Here is a 14,582-nt window from a genome sequence, read left to right on the forward strand (position 1 = left end):
AGAGAGTTGCTTAAGGCAGAAATAAGAGACTTGTATGCTGCTTCTATTGTTAAATGATACAGAAATGCAATACAAAACTCTATTAAAAAATTAAAATAACTTACAAAATCCTACAAAATATCTCTATATAATTGTGGCAATTTTTAAGATGCTGCAGTAATTTATTCTACAGTAAACTTTAAAATTATTTATTTAAATTACTCCTGTATATAAAAATTAGAAGAGTTCTTGCTTCTGACAGCAAACTTGTCTTCTGGCATTTTAAACTCTATTCCTAGATTACAGAGCTAATAAGGTTGAAAATTCTGCCATGGACTGCATTTTATTTTCAGATGAGATCCTCTTATTTTAGCAATAAAATTTGGTTTTGTATGTAGATGATCTGTGAATGCTGAGATTCTGTCAATCATATTTATACCACTGTCACCTGTAAATTCAGGCCTGACTAATGAGTGTCACATTAAAGTGGAGTCTACAAGGCAGCAGAAGCAGGTCTTACTAAAAGCATTAAGAATTTTGAACATTTCAAATTAACATAACCTAGGTTTTCCCTTTTTGAAAAATGCCTGTACTTTGCCCAGGAGTATTCCTGGTCAGCCACTTTCAACTCCTTAAGTTTCAGTGGGTGGCAGAATGAGTGTGGGAGGTTAACAGAGAAAACTGAGAAGTAAGGCACTGTGATTTGCTTGAAGGATTTATTAGAAATGACATCCAAAAAGATTATTTTATGGGAGCATATCACATAGAAAAAAAAAAAAAAAGGAATACAGAGATCTGCTGAGCACATTAAGATTTTTGAATACAAACTTCTGTGTTTTAGATATGTGCCTTGCATATAACTGTATGAACTGGAATATGACATTTAGAATTCTGACCCAATATGTTGACATAGTGTTCATGAAGAAGCCTGTTCATTCCTATACTTAATAGCAGGCATGTGGGAAGGACTTAGAAGGATGAAATGTCTGCTAGTTTCAGGCTTGTTGGACAAATTAGAACCATGTACCTGTTTTATTGTCTCTTCAAGGAATGCCAAAATCTGCCACACCACCCTCCTGTGCTGTTTTATTATTGCTGTGTTCTCATTCACTTTCTTAACAGCAACATTTTGATTCCTCTAGAGTATCTAATGTTCTTGAGTAGCCCTCAGCAGCTTATGTGATGTTCAAGAAGCAGAGGTGATCTGCAACAAATATTAGAGATCCCCCAAACCATGTTTATATGCTCACAACATATTTCTAAAACCACACTATTAATTTTTCTTTAAGTTCTTCAGATTTTCAAATGGGAAGAGGCTCTATGGGACATCTAAAACAGTGGAAAGAAGACTAAGAAGCTCAAAGCAAGAAGAGCAGGGACAGGAATATGACAGGATATGATTCAGGTGTGCTGTGGAGTTGTGTATGACTTAATGCCTTCAGTGATTCCAAATCATGAGAGCATTTAATTTTTTTGCTTTCCTTAAATTTTTAAAAATATTTTTTTCCCAAGTGTGACTAGTGGAATTTTGATAATATTATTATATAAAGTAAAATGCATACAGTGCATGGTGGAAAATCTCCCTGAAATAGAAGTGGCATTATACATAATTTAAAAATATTACCAGACCATTTCAAGGGTGAACTATGGAAAGAATTATTTCAACTCATTTGCTCCATCTGTGTTTCAAGGGACTCTATTTTTCCTTTCCAACTGTGGCTCTCAGGCTGCACTGATCAGTGCCAGTCCAACAGGAAAAGCCTGTTTCTCTTTCATGGCATTTTGCTTCACAACTTCCTTGTTCACAGGCTTTGTGATAATTCTCCAAGAACTCACAGTTCTCCCTCCTAACACATAAAGCTTATTTATTTAATAATTTACAGTAAGCTCAAAAAAATAGGGATATTTATAGATCTACAGATTTGGTATTGGATATACTTTTTCTACTGAAAATTCTGCCATTTAGTGAAAACATTGAGAGACTTCTCAAGAATCAGAGCTTTGTCCAAGATGAGTACATTTTAATGATCAATAGACATCTGTTAAGAATGGCTAGGTTAACATTAGACAAAGTATAGCAATATAGCACAGTAATATTTCTTTTTATTTTAATCCCATAAAATAATAAAGAGAAAAGAGTTGCAGGTCTCTGTATTATTCCCTGTCTGACTTTTTAAGTTTAATAAACACACACATATATGCATATATATATACATACATTGTGGTTTTACATATATATATATATATATATATATATATGTAAAACCACAATGAAGTATTGTACATTAATTTTGTACTGCAAAAACAGCCATGAAAATGTGTCCAAACTACTAAAACTAAATTAAGGGAATGCAAATGAGTTTTGGTTAGGAAGCAAATTCTTCTATGGAGATATCTAAAAATGTAATTTTTAGTTAAAAAAACAACAGTTTTAATCTGTATACTCACTTTAGACTTCAGCACATGCTTCAGCCTGAAAATATCTCCGTTTGAATCCTGTGCTTTCAACTTCATATCATCAAACTCAGTTTGGTACTTTGCTAGTTTTTTATATAGTACCAATGAAGAAAGGTTTTTCCATAAGGTTTAAGTACACTGCTTGTACCTTAAAAAAAAAAAAAAAAAAGAATCTAAGGTCTACAGCTTTATTAACTCATTTTTAAAGGCTGTGTGAAATGTAAATTACGTGTATGTTTATAAACAAATTTTTAATTTCTGAGAAATATTTTTTTTACTTATAAATAATGCTAAATCTTATTAAAAAGAAGAAAAATAACTGTAAAGGAATGTAGCAGTTAAAAAGAAAAAAAACAGATGGTTTATTTAGCATCTAGGTTGTCCCATTTAACAAGCAGAGCTCAATCAGTTCCATCTCTATTACATTACAGTTTTTTAAAAGCTTATATTTTTAAAACTAGAAGACAGATAAAAAATTAAGTAATTTAATTATTACAGAATTGCTTACATTATATTTAATCAAATGCTTATCTCCCAATCAGGAAAAATAAAGCCACAAGTATTAGGAGAACAGACACAGAACTTCTGAGAATTATTGCTTGAGAAAGTGAACAGAAGAAGGAAAAAGAACTGCAGAAAGGCTGTCTTGAACTGCACAGTTTAGAAACTTCTTCTGTGCAAAAATTACTAGGAGAATTCAGCTGCAAAACTGGGGGAAGTGTGGTAGTGTGGGGAGGGCTCTCTGGAGAAACCCCCATTCCTGTTGCAAAAAGGCTGTGAGTTCCTGAGAAAGGTGTTCTGGAAATTTTCCAGTAAACCCAAACAAATAATGATAATACTTCTAATACTTGGAGTATCAGCTCAATTAATGGAAGAGCCTGGAGGAGCTAATACATATTCTAGAGGCAATCCTACAAAAAGTACTTAATCCTATGAGACATTTTGTTTTCAACTGCTTCTACAAGCATCCAGGTATTGCAAAGAAAACTGTGAAACTTTCAAATGTAGCTGGGAGCAATAGGAAGCTGCATTTTGTACCAGCTGATATCATCCTTATAAAGCGTGATTCGAAGAAGAGGTGAAGAAGTGATTCCCTGGTGAACCTTTGGGAGTCAAAGCCACTACCAACCTCACCTTTTCTAGGAGGGCACTTTAAAAAAATTAGAATGTTTGGGAGAAAAGTTATGCAGAAGGGAAGTGATCTCAACAAAGAATTAAACACCTGATCTAAAGCCATTAGCTATACTACCTCTATAATGGAGAAAGCTAAAACTAATCACTTAAAGAACTCGGGTGGAATGAATCTCCTGGAGGACTTTTCTTCACTTAAAAGGGACCCTTAATGACTTAAAAGTTCTATATATCTGACATCAAGTACAGTTAATTTACTCCTTTAAAACTGAGTAGCACTTCTAGAGGAAGAGAAAGTCAAGTGAGCAGTAGAGTAAGTTCACAGATCAAGTACCAGAAAAATTAAGTGAAGGCGAGAAGCTGAAGAAAGAGAAGAAAACCACATCACCATAGAAATTATTAACTTCTACATGTATTAAGCTAGATTTCTATCTGCATGGAAAACATATTGGTGCAGGAGTATTGCGTGTGCATGAGATGACACTTCAAATATTTTAACTACTTTCACCAGGAACTGCACAGAGATAAAAAACACAGTAGATAATGTAAGGCTGTATTATAACACACTATTTCAAGTATCTTCTATCCAAAATCGGCTCTTGAAGAAACATAAATACAGTATGTGTTGTCACTGAAACTTACCAGACCTCTGTCACGTAATTTTAAAATGCAAAAACCTTTCAATAATGAAAGAAAACAAGAGTTTTGCATTCAGAATGCTAAAACTTTCAGAAGTTTATTTATTTATTTATTTGCATTCAATGCCTTTTCTTTCAACCCATTAAAAAAAAAGATGACTGCAGAATATTAAAATCAGCCCATTGAATTTTATTATAAAAATTGGATCTGTTATTCACCAGTTTTTTAATCTAAATTCATAATTTTCTTATAACTAAGTTGCATTTGAAGTTTTTTCTTCACAAGGCTTCACTGAATCTATGAAAGACTCAGTTCTGTCTTTTCATTCAATAAACTGGAAAAGCAGAAGCATTAAACAGGAGAATTCAGACACGGATATACTATTTTTTTCTTTTATAAATGTCACTAGAATTGCAAAAGATAGGAAAAATTGAGAATTTTTCTATCTATTTTAGACTGTTTGGGATATTTCATTAATGTTATCTTGAATCTCAGTGTATTAAATTCTGAATAATTGCATAAAGGACTACAGAAAAGTAAGAAGAATTCTTTGCAACAGGTGATTATAAGGAAGTCACAAAAATAATTAAAATAAAAACATCACCTGGGACATCCATTGGAATGCCTGACCTGCTTCAGTTATAACCAAGTTATCTGTTCAAATGTAGTAATATTTGTGATTCTCACACTGTTCAGGAAACTGAAAAGAATCATCAGTTTGGTTTGGGGGTGTAAAGAAAAAGATCTTTTAGTAACAGCGCCTAGTTTTCAACAGTGTTCATAAATCTTACAATTTATTATAAAGCAGCACTCACTGACATATGTTTTATTCTCTAAAGGCTTTGATTGAGTCTAGTCCCACTGTGCTTCTGAGCATGGCTGGGAACTCCAGTTGAGCAGCAGACCAGAAGACCTACACAAAGATTCAGTTTTACTTCCTCTCATGAAAAGGCTCCAAGACTAAGAAATTAATCTTTAAAACTAACGACATGACTGTCACTAGTTTACACGTTTCACCGTTTTTATTTAAAAAAAAAAAAATAAAATTATTCATATACTATTTACCAAAACCCATCAATCCCTGTAGTTTCTAACAGAAAGCTCCTAACTCTAAATTACGTGAATTTTATTTTTTCACTGAAGATAGTTTCCACCATATCATCATATCAATAAGACAAGAACATTTACATATAAATAGGCAATGAAGAAAACAATTTCATTCCAAAATAAGGATGTCTCATAAGCAGCTTTCATAAATTTATTTCCCTTTGAGCCATATAACAGTTACAAAAACCAGTGAACATAGGTGTGGCAGCAGCTCTTTGGCTACAGAGAGAGGCACACAACTTTCCCAGGCCTTTCTGGGAAAGGCTGTGAGAAGATCAGAGAAAAGAACGAGAAACAATTCTTATCTTCACTTGCTGCACCTGTTGATGTGAACATGTGGAATGTGTTACGGAGATTTGCTTACCAAAGGGTGGTTTCTTAATTGACCAATGGTGATGGTGTTTAGACTGGAGGACCAGTTAGGTCCAGCTGGATTGTAACTGTCTATAAAAGCAATTGGCTTCTTATTAAGAACAGACTAATAAAGAGATTGATCAGCCTTCTGAGAATCATGGAGTCAATGCTAATCATTACCCAGCCGGGGGCCTGCTGTGGCAACACACAGGCTGATGTTACCAGTCAGATGAATGCAATGACATACTTTTACTTAAGAGAAGCATAGTCAGCTTCCTGTCAACTCACTCAGTTTCAGAATCCAGTACTTTTCTTGTCAATCTTTTCATCTCAGTTTCTAAAGACTCAGTGGTGTCTTTCATCAGTGCCACTTTAGACATCTGTTCTAACTGTTCACTATCTAACTATAAATATAATCAAATATTAACAGCTGAGGGGGAAAAAAAAAAGCTGATTTATATAATTTATTTCAATTTTTACTCTGTTTCTAGCACAAATCTTTTGCTGAAGAAGAAATGTCCAAGCATTTAATTTACTCAAGACCTGACTCAGTTTACTGAAGGTAGTTGGCAAAGACTTGAAATGTGACTTTCACTTCTTTTGAAGGTAAATCAATTTCCCATCTTTCAGATCTCTGGGAATATTTTCATTTATTCATATAAATTTTTGGTTGGTAATTATGCCCAAGGACAAAAAATATTTGTCATTGATCAACATTAAAAATTTTCAGCACAAAATAGCATAGAAGAAAACACCATTATGAAGGGAGAAATCATGGTTTGGGACACAACATGACAAATAATGGCTTTAGGCCTCTATTAAGTTGCATGCCTATGTCAATAACTAAGTAGAGAAATCACTGTAAAATGCTTGCATAAAGCACTATGTAACCAAGTTACCACCATGAGGCCTTCAGGTCTGTAGCTAAAACAAATAACAGATCCAAAACCTGTTCCACAGACTCCAGCAAAGCTGGTTAGAAATCTTCAGTCTAAAGAAACCTCTATCTTTTTATTAAAATACTTACACTTAACATTCAAAGGACTGTCCTTGCTAAATTATTTGAAACACATCTTTTAAAGTACAAAAATTCTCACCCCGTCCCTCTCCTCCTTTACCAAATTTTTCAGTACTAATTTCTATGTTACTATAATCAAAGTACAGGCTTCTAAAGATTAAGTCAGTAAGCTTCTGGTATACAGTAGCTTCTTCAATACTAGTGCCATAAATTTCACGTTGATGTATCACCCTCAAAGGGTACCAAAAGAACTGAAAAAATAACATGATGTACATAAAACAGGGCTCCCAATACTCACTACATGTCAAATGTAGGTGTGTGATTAAAGTTAATTTTCTACTCTGAGCTATTTCAGCCTACAGTGTATTCTTCATATCGATGCACTCCATTTAATATTATAAACTGTGGTATTATATTTATAAGCTTATCAGGATTTTAGAAGGCTGAGGCAGAAAAAGAAGATAAATCAAAATTTATAACCACAAGATCTAGAAGAAAGATATACAGCAGAAATCAATATTTATTTATTTAAAAATCAACCAAGACTGTAAGTAAATTTATGATTTATATTCATTTTATTAAGGTTTCCATTTTCTATTTTTTGTGCCATTGATTAGCAAACAATTGCACACACAAGTAACTAAAACCATATGAAATACGACTTGCCAGAACAGTGCAATTACATTTAGCTTTGAGGCATTGGGTCTTAGTAATACACAGTCATAAGGGAACTCACATTTGAATAGACTCCAGGTCTCTAGTCCAAACCCCTGCTCAAAGCAGGACCAGCTCTGAGGCGAGGCTGCTCAGGGCTTTGTCCAGTCCAGCCCTGAAAATCCCCAAGGCTGAGGACTACTCAACTGCCCTCATGAGAGGCAAGTATTTCCTTGTATTCAGCCTGAACTCTTCTAGTTTCAATGGCTGCCTATTGTTGCTCATCTTTCCACCAAGCACTGGAGTAAAAAGTCTGTTAATGACTTCTTGATGTCAAACCTTCTGGCAGGTAGGACTTATGTCCCTCTTAAGCCACTTCTACTCCAGGTGAAACAAACCTATTCTCATCTGGATATAAGATCACTGTGGGTAACACTGCCTAAGCTTGGTACAATATTAAAATCACAGAAACACAGAATGGTTTTAGTTGGAAGAGACTTTAAAGACCATTTTGTCCCACACCTCCTGCAATGGGCAGGTTGCTCTGCTCACATCAGGTTGCTGAGTGCTCCATCCAGACTGGCCTTGAACACTTCCAGGGATGGGGCATCCACAACTTCTCTGGGCAACCTGTTCCAGGGCTTCACCACCCTCACAGTCACAAATTTCTAATTTGTATCTAATCTAAACCTGTTGTCTTCCAGTTTAAAACCATTCCCTCTCGCCCTGTCACTACATGTTCTTGTGAAAACTCCCTCCCCAGCTCTCTTGGTGGTCCCCTTTAGGTACAGGAAGGTGCCAAAATATGCCCCTGAAGTCTTCCCTTCTCCAGGCTGATCAACCCCAACTCTCTCAGCCCGTCTTTGTATGAGAGGTGCGCCAGCCCACTCTGATCATTTTCGTGGCCTCCAACAGGTCCATGTAACTATTAACGTTGGAGACCCCAGAGCTGGACACAGTTCTCCAGGTGGTGCCTTACCAGAGCAGAGTAGAGGGGGAAAGAGTCTTGGTAAATAACATTCACGGCTCTCAGCCTGCTGTTTCCTGATAGCAGTCTGGCTGGTGCTGCAGGATTAACCAGGAACATCACCTGTATTATATTTACAATTCCATAAATAATTTCCCTTGTATCGTGAATAGTAATTTAAAGCTCTTCAATTCTCTGCTCCAAATGAGCCTTTTCATTAAACACACTTTCTTGGGAAATCCGTATCAAATAACCCAACAACAAAAGCACATATAAAACAAGTCTCAACTCACCACAGACTTGTAAAGCAATTAATTCTCAGGACGAGAAGATAAATCCTTAGCAACTTTAATTACACTGCTAGGTAGTTTTCATGTTTAAATAATGTGTGGGGTGGGGCTGAGGTGGGATGGGACAGAATCAAACCTGTAACTGCTCCCTGAGGCTATCATGTTCTGTAGGCATCCTTCGGAAATACGACAGTGCTGTATCCCTTTCTATCTGCATGTGTCTTAAAACAGCTTGAGCTGTCACATGAGTGATAACTTTTAGGAGTCCTGGGGCATTTTATAACTTCCTGGCAAACTGGGAAATCTCCTTCCGTGCCAGTTTTTAAAACTATAGAATAACAGAAACATAGAATATATTACTGGGTCCTGTGGCTGGTAATGTAGAGCATCCCAGAAACTATGTAATATCAGAGATGAAGTAATCATTTGTGCACATATTCTTTGATTCAGGAAAGCATTTTTAACTCAAGACAGCACTTACAAACTTTTATTGAACTGACAGATTCAAATCACAGAATTTCCATAACTTTTTAAAAAAGTATTTTTAAACAAATACTTTGCATTCTCTCTTTTTTCTTTCATACTAAGCCAAAAGCTTTTCTTGCACATTACCTTGTTATTTCAATTAATCGCAAATACAACTACTTGTTCATAGACTGAGAATTTTGTCTCTTTCAGCTGTTAAAACTTTGAAGTTACCCTGAATTTCTGCCATGACATTCATTTATTTTCCATATTGACTCAAGTTCTTCATATTCAATATTTTCAAGACTTCTGGATCAGAAAACACTTCCTTAAAGAATATGGTGATATAGTGTTAAAGAAGAGAAACAAAACTTGAAACACTTTCTTATTATATCTGGTTTGAAAACATCTATTATTGGCTCATTCCTATTTCATGCATCCTTCTGTGTACAATCAACTAGTTTTTCTTCCTGGTAGTTATAGCTTTAGTAGTTTAACATGAGATATATTCTAAAAAATATATTCCTCCTCTTCCAAAGCTTGGGACTTCCCAAGCTCACCTGGATGGGAATGTAGTGATAGGACAAGGGGGAATGACCTTAAGCTGAAGGAGAGAAGGTTTAAATTAGACTATAGGGAGGAGTTGTATATTTTCAAGAAAAATTCACTTCTTTGGAGGGTGATGAGGCACTGGAAGAGATTGGCGAAAAAGGCTGGGGAGTCCCCACATCTGGGGGTGCTCAACATTAGGCTGAATGGAGCTCTGAACAACCTGGTCTAGTGGAAGGTGTCCCTGTCCATGAAAAGGCAGTTGGAACTAGGTGGTCTTTAAGATCCCTTCCAACACAAACTATTCTATGACTCTGATTTCCTTAAGTCAGGAGTTCTGTAGGACAGAAGCCAAGCAGCTGTGATGGACATACTGACTTCTGGCTCAGTACCAGCACAACAGCTTACCTAAATATTTGTCTAGCAAGCATGCCATCTCTGCAATTTATTTTCTTTACTCTTGCTTTCCAAGATGATCATAATATCTGTTGTCCCTACAGGTGTATATGACTGAAATTCTATAGGCAAAACAAAATGAGAGGTTAGAAATATTCCTAAAAATAATTTTTAAAAAGATGGATTGTAAAATCTTGTACAAAATTATCAATAAACACCTTTTCCCATTAATGCTGATATAAATATTAATGCACATTGCTTTCATAGAAATTTTAATTATTTCTCTACTTGGTTTCATCTTGTGAGGTTTTTTAATAACTCTTATATATGAAAATTCAACTTTCTGTATCAGGTTTATGATGTGGAGTACAGTTTCTCAACAAACGTTACTAAAGTCAAGAAAAGGTGCTCATATTTATTTCTGATTTTAAGTACAAATGAATACTGAGTGACCACTTGCTGCTACATCTTTTTGAAGAGCTTTTCTGTTAGGGGAGGGAGTTAAGCCAAGCTTCTCCTCAAGTGACACAACACTCTACACCTTAACAGATAGGAAGATTACTTCCTCAAATAATAATTAAATTCTTCATAGTTATTTGGGGATGAAAACAGGAGGATGGATCATAAATTGGCACACTCAGATACATGCAATACAACCATCCATTGTTGTTTTGAGTGAAATTCTTTTAAAGAATTCCTTTAAAGCACCTTTAACCCAAACCTCCCTGGCCCACACATAGAGCATAGGCCTTGCCTGTGGTTAATGCAAAAGCCTCAGCAAAAGGCAGGGAAAGGCAGCATGAGCAATGCTTACAGGTCACAGGATTTCAGAGACAAAGCCAAGCAGCCAAGTCTTGTCAGTCCAGCCCCAGGAGAGAGATGGGTACTCTGAAACTGCCACAGCTGATCAGGCAGGACTGACAGTGAACTCCGGGAGCTCCACTGAACACCTCTACTCTAATTAGGTTCATCACTTCCAGAAACTAAAATCCAAGGAGACACTTTCCCAGATGAAAACTCCAGCAATTGCTGCACAGTCTCTCAGGCCTGACAAGAACAAAGAAAGTGTTACGATAGGACTGACTTAATCTTGTGAAAATAGCTTCCTTTAATTAAACCTTATCTTCTATCCAAACCCATCTAATTTATGTATCTATTTGTAAGCCTATGTGCCAGCTGTATCGTCCAGAATAAATATTATTCTTTGCACTATACTTGTTCCTTGACAGTGTCAAACATTAGCTTCACTCATATGATAAACTCCAGTCTGCACTCACTCCTGATTTTTAATGCCAGGACTAACATATTACTGATTTACAGACATCATGAAGTTAAAACATCAGAGTATTACAAGGCTAATTAAGCTTTTCTGCATTCCACTGACAAAGTACTTTCAGAGAAATTGCTTCTTATGTTTCCTTATATCCCAAGATAGGAGTTCTTATTTACAGTAGGAGTTCTTATTTACAGTACCTCTGGCTGCACATATCTTCTTCTTGGAATAGCACAGACAGTGCCAAGCAGGCTGGTGCCTTTGAAGAAAGTGATGCAAAAAGGGTAAGGAGGCCATGTGAACCCTGTGACTCCTATTGCCTGCTCATGGCAAGGATACAAACAGCCTTTGTAAGAGGCTGCTTTAGGTAGTCCCAGAGTTGAACAGAAAAACCAGACAAAATGTCCTCTCTTCCCTGCTAGCCACTAGCACAGGTTTTATATTCTGGAGACAGTGCAGGGTGAGTAACGGGGTTTTTGGCAAGCAGCCATGATTAAGCACTCATGGATACAGCTTGCCTTTTTAGACATTAAGAATGAATAATACCTCTGAAATACAATCCCCACCTAATGCCAGAAAATAAATTGGAAGATTTTAATTTCCACAAACAGAGCTAGAGAAACAAGTCTTTTTCTTTCTCCTTTCCCCATCCTGGATTTCTTGTAAATATTACTTTCAGATTTTGGTATGGTGGAAGTAGAGACTCTGTATTATCATGTTTATCTCCAAAAAAGATGTGAAAAGGACATCTCATGTTTTCACAACTTTAACAAAATTATTCTTAACGAAAATTCATTTTAGGAGTGAAATTATTTAATTGGTTTTGTTCTAGTATGGTTCTACATTTTTAATAGTTCTACATTTTAATTGGTTTTGTTCTAGTATGTCTAAGGTACTCTAAGGGACATATGGTGAATTATTTTTTATATCTTAATGCTGGTTAATGTTTTGCAGAGCAGTTGCATTGCTTTTTGAATATCAAACAATGCTCTGTTGATCAAAAAAGAAATTAGATTCATATATAGAATTGTTTTCAAAAGTTAAAATAATATTTGGTGTATTTTACAGATATGTGATTTATACAATAGTAGTTGGGACATAAAAAATTTTAAATGTCCAGTCCAGAAGAGATAAATAAATAATGTACAAATTCATACTTTTTGCTTGTTGTCAGAATATTTCTAATTATCTTGCTGGATTTGTCTTCAACAATAGGAAGGCATTTATTGTTGTATGTGTAATTCATCATTCAGCTTATCAGAAACAGACCCGTGACATTTTAATCTGTCCACCTAGTATTCTGCACACTCTAAATTTTTTAGCAAATTATGGTTCTAACTATGAAAACAGGTTTTGACTAGAAAAACACAAACTGCACCATCTCACAGAAGGTTTTTAGGGACACCCCGTGGCAAAATGACACACTGCAAACGTTCAAGAATCAAATGCCAAAAAGGAGACAAGTGGTCCCACATGTTTTGGGGATTTTAGTAACATCAGTTGCCTCACAAGATGCATTTTCATACTTCTGACCAGTGTTAGAATGCACAGGTTTGTGTTTGCATTTTGTCAACTGCTTTCAACATTGATTTCCAGCACATTTTTATGGACAAAGTCCACATGCTTTTTACCTTGTGCAATACAGGATAGCTCACTCCAATGAAAAAGTATTACCAGTCTAATTCAGCAAAAAGCTCTATCAATTTCAAATTGCTTTAAGTTTTGTTTTTATATGACAGTACAACATTAAAGGTGCTGGCATACACATCACATCAAGATCCTTTTAGAGACTGTTTCTCTCACTTACCACAAGCAGCACACATGTTGTGATGGTTTCTTACTTTTACTTGCCCTACTACACCCACACAGCTCTTTTAAGGCAGAATGGAACACAAAGGCATGTAATGTACCTTTTAGAAATACACATCAATGAACAAGAGAAATACAGCACATATTTGCCTATAGGGATACTACTATGTGGACAAAAAACTTCAGCTAGCACTGAACATTGTCCCATGGTGTAAGCTTAAGCACAGACAATAGCTTTTGATGAAGAATTATAGCTAAGGTCAGGTAGACTTTAAGAATGGCTTAAATGCAAATCTGAAGACAATGTGCTGCCAGAAATACGTCTAGTTTTTGATCACTTTCCAGCTTGGTAATGAATTATGCTATCAACATTTAGCTTCTGTATCTTCATGAGCACCATAGAGAGTGTATTTCACAAGTCTCTGCATTTCCATTATCTCTGTCTCCTTGTGAACTCATAAAAACTTCTAGCATCCAGAATATCCTGCAGAGAGGAGCTGCACATCTGGGTCTTGCAAGAAAAATCATCCATTTTATGCATTGTGCACTGGTTCTTGTTGCCCTGTAAATATTGTGGGAAATGCCCAAAAGTATCTAATGCAAAGGTGTGAAGAGGATGAAGTCAGGCTCTTCTTGGAGGTGCCAAACAATAGGATGAGAAGCAACAGCCAGAAATTGATGTACAGGAAATTCTACCTGAACATGAGGAAGACTTTACCGTGCAGGTGACCGAGCACTGAACAGGTTGCCCAGAGAGGGTGTGGGGTTTCCCTGACTGGGGATATTCAAGAACCGCCTGGACACAATCCTGTGCCAAGTGCTCTGGGATGACCCTGAGTGTGAAAAACCCCAATCACTTGGTTTTCAAAATTTTAAAAATTTAATAATAATAAAAATGGTTATAAAAATAGTAATACAATTAGAGTAATAAAGTTTAGAGTTAGGACAATTACAAGACAATATAAAGCAAAGAATTACAGATGTCCGGATGCTCTCGGACACTAAGTCACGACGAAAAGCATGACTTGTGAAAAAAGGAATAACCTTAAAAACAATACCCTGTTGCATATTTATATAGCCTTCATGGTTATGCATACATTCTATTTAAACCAAGAACTCTGTCTGTTGTATGTCAGCTGTTTCCTTTAATCCCCATGGCGTCTTCAAGTCTGAGCAAGGTCTGAAGAAATTAGTTTCTTCTGATAAGAAGCAATAAATTCCTCTCCTTTGGAAGATTTAGGTGTTCCTCGAAGCCAGTATCTCATTCCTAAAAAAAAAAAAACAAAAAAAACAACTCCCCCCACATATATAATCTCTATTTTAACATTATGCTGGAACCTAAAACTATATTTAACACACTACGTAAGAGAATTAACACAGCATAACTTTCTAACATTACACATATAATATTCATTGTAATATTTGCGAAAAGCCAATCATAAACCATGCATTTTTCACACTGAGGTTGGACCAGACGCCCCACTGTGGTCCCTT

Source organism: Lonchura striata, chromosome 2 (assembly GCF_046129695.1).
Source record: "Lonchura striata isolate bLonStr1 chromosome 2, bLonStr1.mat, whole genome shotgun sequence".
In the NCBI taxonomy this organism is placed as follows: domain Eukaryota; kingdom Metazoa; phylum Chordata; class Aves; order Passeriformes; family Estrildidae; genus Lonchura; species Lonchura striata.